Here is an 18,665-nt window from a genome sequence, read left to right as displayed (position 1 = left end):
TGTCATTCTCCCCCCCCCCCCCCAACAGAAGACACATTCCTATTCTTTGAATCCTATTTCTTTGTTTTCCTAGAAGTTTCGCCCTTCTTAGTCATTGTTGCTGTGTTTCTTTGACTGAGTGACATCCCCAAAGTCATATTTTTGGCCATGGTTATTCATACTTCTCACAATACTGAATCTGTGATGTTTAATTTTTATTTGGCAACATCCTAAAACAGGATGAAACAGAGTCTGATTGCGGATCTAGGCAGCTTTCAGAAGAGTATTTGCAAATGCATGCTCAGATGTGGCTTTAGGTTAGAACTTGGTCTTCTGAAATTGTGTGAAGAGCGTATGTTTTCTGTGCTGTTTAAAAGCTGCTCACTAGTTCCTCTCTCTACTGCTTACTTCAATAGATGTGACACTAATATTTCAAATCTGCAATAAAAAACACATGTATTGGAAGCATCAGCAAAGTTTACCATCACGTAAACAGAAAGAGGACGTGTGAAGAAAACTGATATTGTGGCACTCAGTTTTCATTTGGTAACCATTCTGGAAAAGCTAATCTGTTTGACATTTGTATTTGTCTTCAAACTCTAACAATGGCCAACCATAGAGATAATGCAGACTATGCTGATTCACGTAGAAAAATCCACCTAACTCAACATTTGCCCTCTCAAAGGCTATCACTTACTATCCTAAGACACTGACGAAGAGAAAAAGTTCTGTAGCTCCACTTCAGTGAGCACTCAAACGGTAATAGCAGGAAGACAGACACACTATCTCTGCCTTTCCTTAACCAAGTAGAGGGTTTGAAATTTTAGTGAAAAGGATGAATTCAACAACTCTGAGATACAAAAGCAAAATACTACAAAAATGGCTTCCTCTCAGAACAAATTGCTTTCATTCAATGCTTTGTGTTGTTTGACTCACAGAAATTCCTGATATTACTAATATTTTCTGGCTCCCCATCAGGACCAGATGAATAAATCCCTTGTTACTGGATTTTCATATGTATAGCCTTGAAAACTCGAAGCTTTCAGTTCATTCTCCAGTCTGTCTGTAATAAGAAGTGACTTGAGGGATCTGGACCAGAAAATTGTTGAAATGGATATGTAGCTGGGAAGTATTTCATCCTTAGCAAAACAACATATTTGGCTAAATTTCATGTAGTTGCAAATACCCCCATCAGCCCTGGCCAGCAGTGTTTGGTTGTGATATAAATTAAATAAAAGCTATCTTCAAAAAGCAATTGCCCATGTAAGAACACTGTTAGCACAGTTCTCCCACTTATCTTTCTTTGATTACTTGCACTTAAACAATAAGTGTAAAGGAGCAGACAAACATACAAGTGGTAAAAGACACTTCATCTGATGAATAAGGTAGATTGACCGCCTATATAATACTTTGTATTTCTGCTTTAGTTTAGATGTTTTAAAATAGCCCATAAAATTCCATATGGGTAAACCTGAGAATCAGCCACTTAAGATAATTTTTAAAAATTTAAGTCATATTCCTTGACAAAAGAAAAGGAACTGAAGGAGCATGATCTCTGCAAGACCTCTTGTTTTGTGCTTATATTCTCTGGTGTTTAATAAAATGTTGCCTCTAGTGTTCCCTGGGTGAGGCAGACATTATGTCTCCCATATAGATTCCTTGCATCTTGTAAGATTTAGCTTCTGCTAATGCCTTTTCTTCAATAAGGGCACAAACAGAAGCACCTTCCTCGACCCAGCTGCCCAATTTCATAAGACTTGTAGGAATTTAATCTCAGAGTGTAATTTCAACCTCCTAGTGACTTCACTGCTGTTCTGACTCCTTGATACTTTGGTCACTTTAGCCAAGGTAACTTCTCAGTCTCTGCAAAGCAAAGCTGAGGAAAGTAGGAGGAATTACCTCCAGATTCTTAGCTACTGCTGTCAACTTGAGAATTTAGCCGGCATGCAAATCAAAAGGGACAAAACCCGAGCAGGAGGAAAAAGGAAAATGAGACACTTAAGAATATCCCTGAGGAGATTAGATGAGGATCCCTCTACAGGAACTCTTGGCACAGCAGACACAAGCTTATGAGACTGTCCTGAATTAGACTTGTCAGAAAGCAGAGCTAACAATAGCTGCTGGGCCCAGCAGACTGAGCCATGCACCCAAGAGGCTTCACTGTCCATCAGAAATTAATTATCAGGGACTGCAGAGGTGAACGAGAGGCACAGTCAGAAGCAGCCACCATCCTGCAAGCTGGATGAGTGATGTGAGCAGCAGGTATTGCTGGGGGACGGTTGTGATAGTTCCCCTTCAGAACAAAGCTGTAAGATACCTGTTACCCATAATGTGTGCAAAGACTTTAAGGTCGTGTCTGCCACAGGAAAATACGGGTGTAACACCTGAAATAAATTGCCTGATGTGCTTACAAATGAGATGTCTAATTCACTTGACCATAAAGAAGCCCTATGGCAACAGCAAAGGGTAACACCCATAGCAGTTTTGCACTTATCTTGTCTATTTTTGGCTCTCCAGCTCCTCCGTACTTCCACTGTGGTGGCATTCAGAGCCATAGCAGGACACGTTGATGCCACACGTGCATCGCACTTTCATGGTAGCTGCATGCTGGTGATGAGGGGAGGTTTTTAGGGCCGTCTTGCCACACAGCTGCTGCAGCTCTGTCGACACATGGAGCAGGGTGTGCTCCGAGCACAGCTGTCATTGCTGTCATCGAGGAATGGTGGAGACTGTCTTATGCTGGAGTCCAGGTTCAGGGGATTCCTGGGGAGCTCCTTGAAGGCAGCGTGTTATAAGAGTGCTTGTAAAAGCATTTTAACCTTAGCTTGTAAGAAGATATACAAGAAAGTCATTTGGAGCTTCATTTTTAGGAAAAACTTCATCTCTTAGCTTGTGAACCATACTCTGTGTTGATAGCTAAGCAGTGTCTTCCACTGGGAGGATCTATACAGGGAGGCTAGGGCAGGAGATTAATGCCCTTATGTTCAACTCGATCTATTACATAGAGTGCTCTGTGTCACTTCTCCTGGACACACCATGATTTAACGTTCAGGAGCACACACATCTTGTCATGAACTCAATCAGCTGCTGGTTTTCTAACACATCCCTTCACCAGAGTGTGAGAATTTTTGCTTGCAAGTATCTCCAGAGTAAGGCTTCTCATCCAGAGGAAGCAGAAGGAAATTGTCCTCTTTAATGAGCATGAATTAAAAAAAGGAGGAAAATTTCCTGCCTTTCTGCCCTCCATGAACACAGTTGAGGTCCATTGTGGATGCTGTTTGATATGCCTGAACTTCTCCTTCAAATAAAAGCAAGTAAAGCCAGGGTCCTGGCTGTTTCTTATTGAACACCTCCCTGAACTTTTCACAGCTGTCAAGTGCTGACTTGTGCACAGCAACTGAATTCCACCTTGGAGTGACTGGACATCATTTCTCTATCTTCCTCATCTGGTTGTGTTTCCTTCTTCCTTGGCATCCTAGCCAAGGGCAGCCTCATTTCAGTGGTGAGTTTGTTCTGCACGGTGTTACCTAGAGGCTGAATCATTCGGTACTTACTCCAGCTGGTGCTTTCCTTGACTGCAGTGCAAATGTTGTATGGAGAAGTTTAAGTAAAGACTACCGAATGGCTCCAATCCTGTGTCTAAATTTAAGCACACCGTGGTGCCGGTGTAGAATTTCATTCCTTCTCCTCAGCTTTGTGAGACTGAAAAGGCTTCTCTGTAAGGAGCCAGGTGCAGCAGGGGGATCAGCATCTCTATGTCCCTCAGATAAAGTGCTGCTGTGGAATTCGCAGAGTTAAAATAGCTGGTACATTGATACTGTCAGTGTAGTACAGTATTTTTAATAGACTAAAAATCTTGCTTATTTTTCATGACCAATAACTTGTATTAAAAAAAATAAAATAAAATAAACTTTTAAAAGGTTTCATTAAGAGTACAGAAAGATCCTAAAAACAGGGGCACTTCTGAGAATTCCAAGTGTCCACCTGTAACGTCTTCATATACTAAAAAATAACTTTAATACTTGAGTATTTGTCCTTTATTCAGCTATCTTGTAAGTATTGCTGCAAATGCAACAAGAGCTGAAAACAGCAGCCTCTTAACACTGGCCTTTTTTTGGCTGTTTAATAAACATACACTAGATACAAATTTAGGCAATAAAAGGTTCATGTAGTATGTATGTATGTATAATACATGCACAAAAGGACTATTCAAAATGCATAGCAACCACTCGGCAGGGTTTAATTTTCCTTAACAGTTTTCCATTTTCCTTTAAATTTGGGATGGGAGTGGGGGGTAGCAATCAGAATCCTTGGCATAAATGGGATAATAATAAGGAAGTTCCTGGTATTGTTGATGTTATAGTTCCTAACAAAGCATACAACTGAATTCAGATAAAAGAAAGTTTCTGATTAAAAGGGACCATATGAATGAAAAATTTTAGAAGTTATTGGAAATTTCTTTTAGCTGCTAATCGTTGTCATATGTTAATCATAAGAGAAGTGAAACACCAGCCAAGATTTTTGTAACATGCTTTATTAATTTGGTTAACAACTTTCTTAAAACGTATTTTAAAAACTATTAGCATTCTGTATGATAGCACACATAAATTATGTCAGCCGAACAGTACGGCAGGTTACATCATTGTGACATTTATGAAGCCAGCATCTGCTGTGCATGATGGGCTGGCTTTTTCGAAAGCCTATCTAAGGGTTTTACAGCTGGCTTTCCAAATATATGCCCTTCCGTCTTCTTAAAGCGACACACACACACACACACAGATCGGTGCTGGGTTTGGATTTTCATCCAGATTTCTCACTTAGCAGGGTCTGTTTGAGTGTCGGTTTTCATGTATGCCAGCGGTGAAGTCCTGAGTGTTAAGCAGATGTGTCAGGACAACACCTAGATGTCCAGACTGAGGCTGTAATCCCCTTTTAGTCCAAGTGCAGAAGCAGATATTACTAACAGTTGGCTGAGAGTGCTGAGTGCTATAAAAACTAGTCACGCTTTACTGTCTTGAAAAATACAGAGGCAGTTAATTTTGGAGGGTGTTTTGTTGTGTTTTTTGTTGTTGTTGTTTGTTTTGTTTTGTTTTGTTTTTAATATTTGACACTGATGTTACAGATAAGACTTTTTATTTGTTTCAGAAGAAACTACCTGTCTAACTCTCACCGAAATCTGGCAGTTCAGTGCCTTCATGTATTTAATGGGCCAGGGTCTGGCCCTCTCAGCCTTTTTAGGCACTTCAGTTATCCTTTGCACTGTGCTAGAGAAAAGGCTCAAGATGTGCCTGTAGGGTTCTGTAAATGCAAAGAAAACAGGGTTTTAAGGAACTTAGGATCTGGGCACAAGCAAAAGCAGGACTGCTGGTAAAATAACACCGGTCTCACCAGACACAGCGCAGGACTGGGTAAGTTGGTCTGCCAGGTTTATCTTCACCTGTTTGTTTCATTTTGTTTTGCTCTCTGCATAGAGCAGCACAATCAGCCCATGATGTGTGAGTGAAATAGGCAGAGGCTTTCTTCACGTTTTATCTTCCTCTGCTACAAAAAAAAACAGCAACCTCTTTCCTATAAAGACTGACAGAACAATCTTGTGATATATGGTGAAGGTGCATATAGATGTGTGCATGTTCGTACATGTATGCATACGAAGCACTCTGTCCCTAAGTCCTGAAGTCAAACAAAGCCCTAAACCCCTGCAGTGCACTAAAGAGTCTTGCAGTTCTGATACGTGCATAAAGCTAGCCCCTAGTACTTCTCCCTGAAAAGGCTTTCTGTGCCTGAAGAAAGAAGCAAGCAGAGGTAAAATCAGGTTTACAAAGGGGCATCGCGGTGTCTCACCTGCCTGAAGGGATCAGGGATCAACTTTGGATTCCCCTGCAAAACCCACCAGCAAAACGCCAAGCTGTTACTGAGCCACTTTTTTTTTTTTTTCCCTAAATCCTTCAGTGGCCCGACATACCTTTCCATGGGGCCGCAGTTCTGCTTGCAAAAAGCCAGTCGTTTCATCAAAGCCCCAGACTCTGGAGAACATGGGCTGTGCCATCTCAGGGCTGCTTTTCAAGGAGGCATCTGTGCTTAGCATATGGCAACTATTTATTATAGCTGTTGCATTGAGAAACAACAATTCCCATGATAATTGTTTCTCGTATATCAAGATGCTTCAATCTCTGTTTCCCACAACATTCTGCTTGTCTGGTATGTGTGTGCCAATGTCACCACAGTCCTCGCAGACAGTTGTCTACGTTTTGTCATTACTGAGGGTAAACAGACATGACTTGAGTGGGAAGGAGAGCGGGGGAAGTGGACTGCTAATTTAGTCTGGCTTCAGTACTGTGCTGTGAAAGGAGTACTGAATGATTTGTGGGCAATATTTACAAACCTCCCCTCCCTCAATCCGTCCGTCCTTTTTCTCCGAGCACACATTGTTTAAGAGCATTAATGCTTAGGGGTTTTGCCAGAATGCAGTACAGACGAGGCTTGAATTTGCAAGGGAACGGGGGAACTTTTCAGCCTGTTCATTATTCCTAAAGAAACAATCACACAGAAAATATATGACATGTATTGTACATTTAATCACATGTGTGCATACACTTTCAGCACCTATACTAGGAGCGTACCATATATAACCCTTTCTCCCTCTGCATACAGTATTCACATACATACCTTTTATTTGCCAGGTGTCAAAATCCCTAAACACATAGATTAATAGAATAGAATAAAACCACTGGTTCATCACCAGCAAGAGGGAAACTTTTGGTGCCTGACCTGGCTGTGATTTCCCCTTTTGAGCTCTGAGTTTCAGAGCCTGTTACAGGGAACAGTTCTAGGCTACTTGTTTGCATGAATCAGCGCAACCCCACAGATTTTCAGCATCAATGTCTTTGCCCATACTGGGTAGGATTTGGATCCATAACATTTGATGATATTTTTTTTTAGGGGAGAGAGAGGATAGTGTGCACCTTTCAGTAGTTAATGGAAGCAAATGTGACCTGGAAATGGCTGAGCAAAACAGCATCTGAAAGTACTGTGCATTGGGTAAACATTGCACTCATTTTCTCAGCCAGAGACACTCCTAAGAAGCCATAAGCATTAAAAATCAGCAGGATCTAAGCTTTATTGAGGAACTATGAGGGAGGTAAGGTGTTGACTCTTACCATATTTTAACTCAGGTCATGCTACTGCAGAGCTTGGGCATAACCAAGATTTGACCTCAGCTCATTCTGTGTTCAAAAACAGAGAGAAGAGTCTGTTACTTTCTGATAAATTAGGCTCTGTTCAAAATACAGCATTACTCCCTGACAATACAAACGAGCCAAGCTCTTAATGTGATGATGAGAGCTTTGATGATATTCAGCACTTGTGAAGCTGACTCTTGGTCTTTTGTGTGTCACTGATGTGTTTACACTAACCAGACGATGTACACACGTACCATATTATTCATAAGTTCATCTGATTTTAACCAGCTTGTCTGCTTTCATGTTAAAACCTGAGCTGAAACAATTTTGCTTGTGTGAGGAGGTGGTACGGCTCTTAGTGAAGTTTACATGACTCTGCTGCTTTATGCCATCGCTAACTGGATCCTGTATTTGCATGTAAAAGTCTGACTTCATAATGCTGCTTTATTTTTGGCTTTGTGCAAGCTGTTTCTAGTTGAATCAATAGTAAAACCGCTCCTTAAGGCAGATAAATATGTAATTAGTAGAAATAATGGAGCACTAGTCAGCTGCAAAACTGATGCTTCATCTAAATGTGTGTAAGGCACTTTATTTAGTTGGCATGTTGCTAACATCTATTAAGTTAAATTATGAGAAGTGTTTTGAGGCCTTTCACACAGAAAGTGAAGCTTTTCATTCCTTATTTACATGTGTGAATGTATATGCATGGAGACTTCAACCCATGAATTAACTCCAGAGGAAAACAAACCACCAGATAAACACAAAGCCTGGGTTTGTGTTTGGGTTTATTATTTTTTCCCTTCAGAAAGCAAAGAAGCATCCTTACAGAATTTTCTGATTAATTTATTCAAAGAACTTAATTGATGTATCACAACACAGCGGTATAATTTACATGGCATTAAAAAATGGAATTGCTTCGCTCTTCACGCTGACAGCAGCCAGCTGACTGAGTAACAAGAAGTCGATCTTTGATGGTCATTTCTGCGACTTTGAAACATGTGCTTTTATTTAATTCTCACCTCATGCTGTTTGCTTTTCTAAATAGCATTAAATGAGCATGGAGCTGCGCTTGAAATATTACACGGTGTTTTATTAACACCAGTTAACACTGGTAGCTCTGGGTAGATAGATAGCTCCAGGTCCTGTTGGAAGTCACCATACATCTTGGGGTTTCATGCAAATGTAAAACCCGTGCTACAGCTTCTGGATTGGACAATTACATGTTGGAAGTCAGAAACCTCTTTGGTTGGTTGTTTCTATAGTGCAGCTATCAGTGCCAAAGAAATCCAACAAGACATATAAATGTATACATGAGCTGAGTGTCCCCAGTGGAAGAGGTGTTTTTAACTTAGTAGACCTGATCCTTTGGGGTTCGGGTCTGGGGTGTTGTTTCTTTGCTCTTTGGGATGCTTGCAAGGTTGTCTTTATGCAAAGAACACAGTCACATTCAACCTGAGGTGACTTTTTCTTAAACTAAGGGAATCTGAGGAACAAAAACAGGATGAAATCATTGAAGCATTGAATAATTCACACTAGTAGGGACCTCTGGAGGTCATTTAGTCCCACTGTCTGCTCAAACCAGGTCTGAATAAATCAGGTTTCTTGGGGTCTTTTCCATTCAAGAGATCATAAACAGAAAAAGCAGTGTGAGAGTCCCTCTCACTTCATTGCAAGTCCTCTTGCCAAAGGCTACAGTGACACAAGCTCCTGAGGCTAGGGCTTCACCCTCGGTATAACCCTGTCCCAAACTCTGTAACACCTCCATGTTTGCTGCTAAAGAAGCCCGTTGAAATGGAGAGTATTGCCAACAGGAAGGGGTTTACCAGGGAGTGAAGACAGAGATTTTTACCTATCCCCACCTGTGAGTTGGGTGGCATTGTGCATGCATGCCCCTGTATCCCTGCAGAGCTGCGCAGCTCCCTGGTAGAGTCAGGCTGCAGCCACCTCTGGTCCCATCTGCCCAAATCTTCTCCAAAGCAGTGGCTGTTTGGGCCACACCACTTGGCCACACTCTACAAGAAGGCTAAATGGTATAGTGTAGTGTGGAGCACAGCTGAGAAGCCCAGGACCTGTGAGGTATCATCTCTCAAGCCGTGGATGTCTCTGCTCTGCAGTCCAAGCTAGCTTTGTGCCGGGAACTAGGAGGGGGATGAAAGGAGAGAGAAAACTATCTCCATATACAAGGATATTCTACTAGTAGCACAAGAAAAGATGGAAGAAATTATAAATCTTCAGTTTTCCAACTCCTCGCAAGCACAGAGTACCTTGTCACACTGCCTCATAAGGATTTTATGTATGGTTTTAATACTTGAAACTTCCTCCATCTTCAAAGAACAACAAGACTTTGAGACAGATATGTGGGAAATCACTTAGCCAAGTCTTGTAATTTCAGTTCTTCTGCAGTGATCTGCAAACCACAGACTCTGAAATGAGCAAGGGGTTATGTGAATGTTCCGTATAAGTATTTATTTTTATTTTCTTTAGTAGAAGCTGTCAAATAAAGCATCTCCTGCCCTTCAGAGTTTTTGCAGTCTGTGCAGAGCCTCTGCAAGCCAGAGCTTTGCTTAGTACACTTAATTAGAGTTTGCTTATTATAACACTGCAAAATACAAGCTGGTTTTAGTCAGGGAATTAAATTTTGCTGCATTTTATTCTTGGTTAGCATCAGTTGCTTCCTAGCATTGGCAGCAACGCTCATGAGATCTGTGCACGTCTGGTGCATAAGAGGTTAGTAGATTTAACAGGGAGACATTAAAAATGGATTTAATAGAGTAGTAGCCTGGACTTCAGCATGTACTGTAATTTTAGCATTGCCCCTGGGTAAGTATTCAATTTTGACTTTTTTTTTTTTTTTTTCCTTCCAGACTAAATGAAACAGATGCCTCTCAGTACACTTCTTTGGTAAACACACTCCGAGAATCCTCCATCCAATTGTAAGTGATTATACGGCTAAAAATGCATTCTGTAATAGAGAAAACAGATGCAGTGATAATTATCCCAGTGCCCTGCATGTCAAATATTAACTATTGGTGGTGGAAATAAAGAGGCTGAAATCAAAACCAAGTGGGATTTGCTGTACCAGATCAGACTACCAGTTCAGGTTGTCTGACTATATCTTCAAATACAGGCTCAGCTTGATAATTTATAAAGAAATCACGAATGCTACTTTATAACATTGGAAAGGAAGATGAACTTCTGACGTTAAGTTTTCCTATCAGTTGTTTGTACTGGATACTTACTAGTCAGGCATGGAACTCAAAGGGTCATCGGGACTTCCAGTAATAATTATTTGAGTACTTCAAATCTGTGATCTGATTTTTCATTGCAATTTCATTGCCACCAAAAGCAGTAGCCAACTGTGCTCTGTGCTCAGTAACATGAGAATTGCAATGCCTTCCTAGGCAGTTTGAGGTTGCATCAGTGAATTAAGTTTTTTGCCTGTGGCTGTTGTGGAAAATTCCATGTGGATGTGCAAGCTTATCATCTGATCTTCCAAGATGTTGGTGAGCATAGCACTAGCCAGAGTGACCAGCATGTATGCAGGATCTTAGCTCAGGCTGGAAGCTTCAGCCCTTTGACCAAAATCATTGCAGCTGCTTCTGATTGCTCTTGTTTTGCCCTCACACAGCTGAAGATGATTCAATTTAAAAATGTAAGTGCCCAAGTAAATAGCCCCTAATATGGTCTCATCTCCTCTGCTATTTTTCTCTGATTAGTTTTAGAAGGGTTGCAATATTGAAAAGGTGAAAATTCCTCCATGACAAAGGTATTTGTCACAAATTCCCTCAGCTAATTGGAGGCATCTAACCTATTGAGCGTAAGGGTAGGTGCTTTCTCACCCAGCATTTGCTGCCTGAAGCTCACGCTGTTGCAGATCCAAGCTAATATTCCATTTTCCTTCTCTTGCCAGTAGAGCTAAAACAAGCACTTTCAGATGGCAGTTCAGCCTATCCAAAAATTGGTGGGAAAACTGTCATCCACAGGTGTCTGTTTTGTCTGTAAAGGAAGCCTGCAGTGCTAAAATAAGCTAGAAGCCTAATTTTTGGTGGTTTGTTTATCTGAGGTGAGTGTTATCCAAGTTAGCCTCATCGTGCCCTTCACTTCTTCTCAAGATGGAGGAAAGACAACCTCTTTCGGAGCTGGAGTGGAGAAGCGTGACCCTGTAACATGGGGTAGCCAGAGGCTGGTGGTTAAAATAGGAAACTAATGTAAACTGCTTATCATTGACAGGGAGGTAAACTTTAGAAACTGGGTGAATTCACCTGTGTGAAATGTATGAGAAATAGGTCAAGGCCATGCTGTCTGTTTACACGCTTTTAATCTCCACCAGGACATAGCAATTTATCATCTTTCCGAAGTGAAAGCCCTACTCAGTGCAGAGGAATGGGTTGAAATTCCATGGTCTAGGAGACACAGGTGTTCAGGTCAGAAATATCTGGTGGTCTTTCTGGGTGTCAATAAGCCTGTCTAGGTGTAGTTAGTTCCAATTTTATTTTGATGTGGTTTTACGAGAGTCAAACCTACTAATGGAGTGGCCTCCTAAGAAATGTGGGGGCAGGAGAGGCTTGCATTTTGCAAAACTCTGTTAAAGAAGGACAAATTATTTATACACATACATATAAAACCTATATGTGTACTTGTCCAGGAGAAAGGTGTGATATATTAATGTGAAAAGGCACCTGCTTGTGTTATGGGGGAAAACATGACATATAGGAGGAGAGGAGCTACTGGAAGTTGAAGGCATCTCCCCAGGGTACAGTCGAGACCAGCTCAGGCTGGACCTGAGCACAAGAACCTTCTCTGCATTTTTCTGCACTGAGCAGCAGCAGGAGCAGCCACCAGTTTGGTTTAGCAGTAATCACTGGGCTAGCCTTTCATTAGTGTCTGACACTAATTAATATGCCATGTGCTCTTTCAAGAACACCAGATAAGTACTCACAGCTTTTCCTAGGCAGATGGTAACTTTCATTACTTGACCAGATTTGCTGATTGCTGTTAGATGTCTCACTCCTTGCCCAGCTCCAGGGCCGTACCATGTCATGCCTCTGAGTGTTCTCAGACACAGAAAAGAAGGATCCTGTTTGATTTTGAAAGCCATGGGCTGGGTAAAATCCCATTGCTCTTTTCTGATATATCTTCTACTAACGTCAACTTTTCGTCTGAATTTTGCCTGAAAACTGTCAGAAGAACAAGCTGCAGGTTTAAGCTCACTGTGAGCAACAAATTCCCACACTCATCTTGAAACCCTTTTGTTTTTCCACAACTTTGTAGCATCTTTTAGGTCTCAGGAGGGGAATTGCAAGTTGTAAATTTCTTTATGCGTCCTCCTTTCACACTCCTAGGCGTGAAAAATAAAATGCTCCCCAGCTAGGCCATCCCTCTGTCTCTGAATAAACATTTGTTCGGGGGCTCCCATTCTTGCCAAGGTGTTAGGATAACATTCTCATGCTGATTCCTCTGCCTTCCTTCAGCATCCCGGTGCTGGAGGTCCATTTCCGAGGCTTTGAAATGGCCTTGCTCTCACCTCACCTTATACACATGGAAATCAGATCACCAGAAGGAGAAGGAGCAAGCTTGTAAATCCCATGGAGAAGCCAACAGGGCAGGTTAGGGAATTATGACCTTCAGTGTATTAACATTTGTGGTAGGAGCTTTGTGCAGCCAAAGAGGCTGCAATAAAAATTGAGAAAGGGTGGGTAGGTGCGTGAGGGCACTGCTAAAGGGCTTGAGCCTGCTTCTTTCAAGCTCCACTGACTGCTTTGCCGTTGTGTTGGGGAAGGCCAAAGCTGACCATTTAGAGCTTTTAGCTGCTTGTTTTTATACACTGAGAACAAAGGTTCTCTTATCATTAGCAACTGTTTATGCAAGAGTTGAGAAACCACAGCTGATAGGGGAGCCATGCCTTAGTGGGCACCACACATGCCCAGAAAGTCCTTGCCACAAATCTACAGACGAGAGAGACAAAGGCTACAGCATGTAAGTAACATGGGTGTTGCAGCAACAAATTTCCAGCAAGACTGGCCCACCACCATCAACCACAAGGCCAACTTGTCTCCTTAGGAGTTGTGTAAGAAACAAAGGGGGCCAACTGGGTGTGCAAATGTCTCCTCTTTACACTGCTTTTAATTAATCAGGGGAACTTGCTGCCACATGGTGTCTGGAAGGCAGCTAGTTCCAGCGGCTGCACAGTGAGAAGAACAAGGCTTTGTCTGCCCTTCAAAGGGGATGTTGGCAGAGTTATTCCCCAAACCGTGCCTTCCAACCATCAGCCTTCGTGTCCTCTGTCCAGCATAGGTCCTGCTTGTTTTCTGAGCAGATGAATCCTTAGCGATGAATCCTTCTGCTGGTTTAGTTGTACCAAAGAAAAGGCTTTTCCTGGCAAAGCTACAGTGGTAAGGGGAGGAATATTTTCCAGTGCCTGGCTGCCGTAGCTGGTCTGAGAGGAGCCTCCAGTGCAGGCCTGGTGGGAGGCTGTCAAACAGGCGCTGCAGGCAGCAGGGGAGGGTTATGTCAGTCCTCAAAAGTCACAGATGGGATCCAGAAACAATTTTTTCTCCTCATTACCTAATTGCATAGGTAGCTTAATTTGTGGAGCTGTTCTTTCATGTTTTTTTCTTTTGAATTTCCTTCACTTGCATATTGCAGTCATGTCCAAGGAGACTCCCAGCCTTTGGTTTGGTCGCACCATCAGTGCCTCTGTTTTGTTCTCCATAGATGTGGAGCACTTCAGAAGGAGTTTAAGTGTGAACAGATAAGTGTATCACTAAATCCACACCTCTGAAAGCTTCATTGAACAATTCTTCTCACTCCTGACATGTGAGACAAGAGTGAGTAAGATGGGTTAGGTTTAAAGTGTCTCTCCAGTGACAGTAGATAAGGTCAATGTTGGTTGTTTAGGGTAAGGCAAATTAAGTACAGTGAAAAGCCTGAAGGGAAGGAGGGAAAAGTACTGTGAGAAAGACCACATTCAGTATTGTTCTATCCCTGTAAAAGAGAAAGGGGCAGAGACCAAAGCTCTGGTCTAGATTAGATCTAGAAGTCTTGTTAGGTCTGCAATAAGATCATCTTCAAAGCATAAGAGCTGACTTAAATATTTGTTTTCTCATCTTAGTAGGAGCTGGTTTGAGGATATTGCTTCAGGCACATCTTGAATGCTAAATAACCTGAAATTCATATTTATCGGTGATCAAAGAGAGATAGAAATAAGTTGTTTGGGAGATGAGAACTTTAACTAACACTGAATAAAATGATATAGAAATCCCAAGATTAGTCAGGTAGGGTATCTTAACATACTTTAACACATTAAAAAGTCTATTAGTGTGGGCCTTTAGATCAAGTACCCTTTGATACATTAGAAAGAATCAGACAGGAAAAGAACAGTTCTCACGACTCTTAGAAACACTTCTGTTTTGTTTTTTTTTTTTTTAAACCAAAGTAAGAGCTGGAATTCTGCCTGAAATCCTGTCTTACAAACTGTGTTTCCCAGGTGAAACCCCAAGTTTAAAGATAAACATGTGGACACCGTTGCTTTACCCAAGCCTTTCATTGTTATGGCTTATTTGGTTCAGAGGTCCCTGAGAACTTCCAAGTGATTTTCTTATAATGAGGGGGACACACTGAAGCATGTGCAATGGCACTTGAAATGGGAACGTTCCTCATTCTGTATTAGCTGGCACGCTGCTTCCCAGGGGCATATGGTTTGGGTTGTAGGGTTTTTCTAGTCCGTGTTTGTAGAGCTGTCTTACATCAAAAGAGAACCAAGAGAAAAGGGAACAAAATCTTAAAACCGTTCCCTTTCCTCTGCTACTACAGTGAAAAATGCTCCCTAGAATGAGAGCAGGTCAAATTATTCAGTGTTGGTGTATAAGTGCTTTGGGAAGGGTTACTAGGGCATTTCCATTATTTGCTGTGGTTGTTTGGTGGTTGTGACATTTAGAGGGTACTTTGAAGAAAACAGCCCGGCTGGTAAATGACAGCAGAGAAAGGGGAAGGAAAGCAAATGGAGAGGAGGGAAGTTCACAGAGATTTCCTGACAAGATGAAAGGGTGAAGAAAACCCAGTGAGTTCTTATTCAAAAACCATTTTGGTAGCCTCTATTTGAATGAGAGAACAGTTTCTTAGCATGCTTAACAACTATTTGGTCCTGTCCAGGAGTGCACTTCACCAAATGTCTGCTGAGTTTAACACCACAGCCAACTTTGTGAAGTGTGATGAGAATTATTTTTACAGCTGAGCTTCTTCAGAGGGGACCACATGTGATGTGCAAATCCTGGTGGGTTTTAATGCACCTCAGTTGCACTAAAAAGCAAAATGCTGATCTTCACCAAGATTAATAAGGTGCACAAAGATATTAGCATCCAATGTTTAAACCAAATGAAAAGGAGTCTGGAAACCTGGTGTCCTCCACAGGGGACCCAACATATGCATGTGGTGGGATAAGGATGATGACTGGACTTTGCTGATTCTCGGCACAGTTTTGGTCATGTCAGCTTTCCAATATGTCCTACAATGTCCTTCAGTCCTACAGGGGAAACAAAGTAGTGACCACTGCTCCAGACCGACACTGTAAGAATTCAGTGCTTGTACACAGCTTTAATGATAAGTTCAGTAAGTCTCAGTGCTCTGGCGTCAGGTGATAGCATAAATATTGCCACATGCTTAACTAGAGGTTATGGGTTTGGGGATAAAGCATTAATCTGGCATGAGAGAGAATCTTGTGGGTGAGCACAGTGATATTTTGAGTGTGACTTTGGGAAAATTGCTTAACCTGTCCTCTGTGTCTTTATTTCCTAACTCTAAACCCAACTGGGTATGTTACTGCCCTGTTTGCAGGATTGCATGAGCAAATTAATCAGGCTCTGAATGGCACTCGGATACTACTGTGATATAAATAGAGCTGGGCAGGAAACTCTTCTCAGATCCTTCAACTTTATTGTACATCAAGATAAAGCTATCTTTCAAGGGTTGTTTGTTAGATTTGTGATTGAAACAAATACATACATACATAGAACAAACATCATTTTGTTGGTAAGTGTGCTCCTATGGGATGTGCATTCACGTTTTGAATGAGTTTGCCACTAACTCATTTCATAGAAGGACTTGAACCTAGGGTTTTTCTTTCCTGGAAAACTCTTCAAAATTGGGTTGTTTGGTTATAAAAGCCTCTTGTGTTAAAAATAATAATAATAATAATAACAACAACAACAACTAAAAAAATAAAGCTGACTGGCTATAAACAGAGGTAGTAATGACAGAAAGATGTGATTCATGAAAGCAAAATTTAAATATGGACCGATATAAAGAAGGCAAGGCATGATGAGGAATAAAAGAAGAAAAAAAGAAAGAGAATATAGAAGGGCATGCATTTTTGTCACCAAATGTGTCTTTTCCAAAGCATGTGGAAAAAATCATCATGAAGAGTGCAACACAGCAGGCTAGGTGTCAAGTGGGCATGTAAACCTTTCCCCGAAACACTGAATAGTGCAATGGTATGGAGCAGTGAAGTGTGAAACAGAGCAAATTTAGAGAAAGGAGAGCTATGTCAGCAGCAGCAGCAAAATGTAGAGACTAGCATAGTCTTGTTGAAGAGAAATTAGAGGCTGGGAGAAAGGTGAGGGAGAAAGTGTTGATGCACTATAAGATTATCGCACATTTCTAAAGAGGTCTGAAAGAGCTGACTTCCTGCTGTGGGGTTCCTCTCACACTGGTGTGAACAAGCATCACGCTATCACCTGCAAAGTCTTTAAGTGCAAGTGGTGACACTTTAATATGCACAGCCTGCCTTAGAAAATCCCGGAGGAGCAAAAGAAACATGAAAACCACGCAAGTCAAAAGGGTGCTGCTGCCATTGTCCTTTGTGCTGCATGGCTATCCGGGAATCCCAGAGAACAGAGAGGGCCCCACATCTCCCCACATGTGCTCTGCCCACATCCTAGAGCACTGCTGTGCTACCCAGATAGAAACAGCTCCCACAAACACCTTTCATGGCTTTCACAGGAGCAGTACAATGAAATCAACCTGCTAGGTGGGAAACAAGCTCTCACCAGAATATGTATAGTGGAATATCTAAACCTGGTAGCACAACCCCTTTACAGAATAGACAGGAGTGAAACCACTTGGGACTGTCTTGAACTGAAATAGGACTTTTGGGGCACTTGAGACCAGGTCTGAGTTACCAAAGACAAGAATGCATCTGGACCTTCTCCAGCTGGCACATTGAAGGTAACCACTGCCTGCACCCCTGCCTATGAGCTCCTTCTGCTCCCAGCCCATGGGCTTGAGGGCCAAATACACAAGTGCATGAAGGCCTGAAGCTGAAGGAAGCCAATATAGATGTGACAAGGAGAGAGAGCTCCACAGAGAAGTATAATAGCAATGAACAGGTCATATATGAAAAACTGAGGGAAAAATTAGGGAGGTAAAATAGTTGGTCAGCAGGGTGATGGTCACTGGGGGACCATGCTGAATTCAAGAAAGATGTTAGGCATGTCCATGTGCTTTGCTGATTGAGCTTTGTACTTTGTAGAAGGTGTCACACCACCAAGCTCTCCCAAGGAGAGGTTTGGACTTCCAAGGGGCGCTCTGCTGTCTCCAACATGAAGCAGTGGAGTGCCAGTGCAGGCTTGTTACTGTACTGTGCTAGAAATGTATAATGAGAACCTGAAAAAAGCAGGGCTGAACAAGGTCCTCTATTTAGACAATGCAAGAGTAGCCTGGCTTATTTTCCAGGATGAGGTACGAGGGAGGAGTATGAACATAGTTAAGATCATAGGGAATAACAAGGTCTTAGAAACATCTTTGTAAAAAGAAACCCTGAGTGACTATATTTTTCAGGAGCTGATCATGATCTGAGTAGGCTTGTCTGGTTTTAATAATTATTTATACTTTGGATAACCTCATTCATTTGATGTCCAATCCTATAAAAAGGACCCAAATAAGATGATAACTTTGTGACCTGCAGCTCAACAACATCCCACAGCCATTACCAGCAACAGAGAGACTGTTCATGTTCTTGATTCCTTGCGGGAGACAAGACTTTAGTGTTTCTTCTATAACCATCACCACCACCACCACCACCCAAAAAAAAAAAAAAAAAAGCAAACTGCAAATACTTTATCTTTTACTTTTATTAACCCCTCCCCAACAAGTCAATTCATTTCTCTCTTGAAAGACAGAGATAGTGTGGCTAGCTGGCGCATACTAGAGAGCCCTTTGAGCTTGCCTTCCCCACATTTCAAGACAAAGTGAGAAAAAAATCTAAATTTTTGTCTTTTTAATGAAAATCCACTTTTTGTGCTCCTTTATTCATTTATTTTGAGGCCTTCTACCTCTGTTAACTGTGGGAAAAAGCTTCACTTTGCCAGGGTACAGCATGCATTGTAAAAGTAATTCAATTTTACACCATAGCAATGACATGATCAAGGGAACTTTGAGCAGGCTTTGTGACCAGGAGCATTTAACAAGTATGTGAAAAGCTCCCAAAGAGCCTTCATGAAAGAAAGAAAGATT

General features: G+C 41.7%; 1 long non-coding RNA gene across 1 annotated transcript in view; it reads left to right on the top strand.

The window, feature by feature from the left end:
- Positions 1-4,280: 4,280 nt before the first annotated feature.
- Positions 4,281-18,665, top strand: part of LOC137853962 (uncharacterized) — a 28,014-nt gene continuing 13,629 nt past the window's right edge. The window contains exons 1-3 of the long non-coding RNA XR_011094849.1: positions 4,281-5,387; positions 6,919-7,017; positions 10,022-10,090. This is a non-coding gene — a long non-coding RNA (uncharacterized lncRNA). The remainder of the gene's footprint in view (positions 5,388-6,918; positions 7,018-10,021; positions 10,091-18,665) is intronic.

The sequence above is a fragment of the Anas acuta genome, chromosome 3 (assembly GCF_963932015.1).
Source record: "Anas acuta chromosome 3, bAnaAcu1.1, whole genome shotgun sequence".
In the NCBI taxonomy this organism is placed as follows: Eukaryota; Metazoa; Chordata; class Aves; order Anseriformes; family Anatidae; genus Anas; species Anas acuta.
This window is presented reverse-complemented; position numbering and strand designations above follow the sequence as displayed.